The following is a 2,406-nucleotide window of genomic DNA, read 5'->3' on the forward strand; positions in this document are numbered from 1 at the left end:
GGGCTTGTTGCCCTGCTAAAGGGCATAGGATGGGTGGTGATGGTTTTAAACTAGAAGAGGGGAGATTCAGGCTGGATGTGAGGAAGAAGTTCTTTACAATGAGGGTGATAAAATACTGGCACAGATTGCCCAGATAGATGGTGGATGTGCCATACCTGGAGACATTCAAGACCAGGCAGAATGTGGTTCTGGGCAACCTGATCTAGTTGAAGATGTCCCTGATCATTGCAGGGGTGTTGGGCTAGATGATCTTTGAAGGTCCCTTTCAACCCAAACTATTCTATGATTCTATGATCAACTTTTTACAACTGGAACAGGAGAATCAGCAGAGCTGTATCATTTTGATGGAATTTGTTAATGGTTACCACCAATTTTTAATCCCTTCAACTGCTTTTGTTAACCAAATTCTGTCCTCTCCACTTCCATCAGTCAATAAGTAACTCTCTGCCAATACCAATATCGTTCCTTGAAATTGGTCAGCTGGGTGTGACATTCGAACGGTTCCGTTTTACCTTGCAGCAAAGAAATACCACTGACTTGTGGGGCCAGCCATGTGCTGAAATCAATGATGGTGTGTTGAGAGCCACTCAAATTTAATCTTGCAAAGCTGATTCTTCTCATATCCAGAGCTGTAGCTGCTACTGGCAGCAAGGGAGTCACTGCAGATAAAAATGCAGGGATGGAAATCCTCTGCCAGTTACTGAAATGACTGACACTAGCTGACCTGGTTGCAATACTGTTGCAGGTTGTCTCAGGAGAGAAGCATCTGACTGGGACTGTGCTTCTCCTGCACAGTAGTATGTGTGATGATGCCCATGTATTAGATCTGCAAAGCTGCTCTTGCCCAGAAGTCTCCAAAGAGCCCATAAATATAACCGAAGTAAGCAGTGTCATTTGCAGCTGTAAGGCATTGTGTTACTTTAGCAAAATACAGATTTTTGTTTGTTCTGTTTTCTACATTTAAAAAATATATATATATTTATCTCCAGGAGTTTAGATCTGTTTATCCATGAGGATGAGAGAGTTTCCCAGCTTGGGGCAAGAATGAAAACAGGCAAGTCTTGTATAGCCAATGGGGCTCCTGGATTTTCAGCTTCTGAAGTGTTTCTATGAAGGGATTTGCAGTATTTTAACTATGCCTGCTGAACTAGCAGGAGGAGGCAGTGCCATGTTTTCAGTGGATCTGGAAGCAATTTCAGCCAGTGCGTCTCCCTGCCCTGCTACAAAACACCTCTTCATGTGTGCCAGTAAAACTAGTTGTAGAGCTGCACGTTGTGGTCCAGCTCCCCAGCATGTGGTGTGGGGCCAGGAATGTCCTGAACTAGTTTCACCACTGAAAACGGATGTATGGAACCACAGCTTTGTTTAAACTGATACAAAGTCTTCACATGAAGTCCAACCTAGAGGGCTGCTACTCCTGGTGCAAGTGGAACCCTGAAGCGCTGAGAGAACAGCAAGCTTAGCTACTGAAACTAAAGAGGGACCTGCCAATTCCTGATGCGCACACATAACATCTTATTTTATTAAGAAGCTGATCCAGAAACAAGACATAGATAATAAGGTCTAATTATCACTAAGAAAAGCACAGGTACCAGTTGGCAGTTCAGAGACGTTACACATCCTTTTCTAGACCTCCTCAAGACACATGGTACAGTTTTGCTGTTATAGAGCTCCTACACAAAGCTCATGTAACCACACACTCCTTGCATAAGATGAGTTCCACATCATTGTGCTGGACACGGGCGGACTTTGGTTTCATGCTGTCTCTAATGCATGTAAAACTTAGTTGTTCTTGCAGAAGGGCACTGGATGCTAAACAAGAACATGAGCTACAGAGAGGTTCCAAGGAATTGTTTTACATGCACTTGAGAGAGACGATGGTTTCTCACATCTGAAAAGGGGTAGTTTTGAAACGGGAAAAGCTGCGAAGGAAATTCCTCAAGCAGGACTGCATTTAGCCAGGGTTCATCCGGAGCTAAATTCCGCGAACCCCAGCCGTAGCAAGGCTCGGAGCACGCTGCAGTGGGGTCTCCAGAACGCCGGGGCACCACCCGCTGCTCACACGCTCATCCTGCAGCACGAGTGCAGCGGCAGCGGCCCCGCTCCGCCGCGGGCCCACAGCTCTTCCGCCTCTGCCTCCAGCGGGCGGGGACAGCTGAGGAAAAAGCCGGCGCCACCCATCCGCTCTCGTCCGGTGCAGCGGGAGCGCCGCGAGTGACCCCGCACCTCTCCCGGGCCGGGGGGGGGGGGTGTCGCAGTAGGTCCGCAGCCTCGCCCACCGGCAACCCTTCGCCGAACGCGACCCAGGCTCCGGCTCCCGTCCCCTCTCCTCACGGCGCTCAGAAAGGCGGACACTCAGGCGCGGAGCAGCACCTCCCACCTCAGCTCAGCCCCGCCCCGCCCGCC

Source organism: Pezoporus occidentalis, unplaced genomic scaffold (genome assembly GCF_034315485.1).
Source record: "Pezoporus occidentalis ecotype Australia unplaced genomic scaffold, CSIRO_AGI_Poc_V1 ctg87, whole genome shotgun sequence".
In the NCBI taxonomy this organism is placed as follows: domain Eukaryota; kingdom Metazoa; phylum Chordata; class Aves; order Psittaciformes; family Psittacidae; genus Pezoporus; species Pezoporus occidentalis.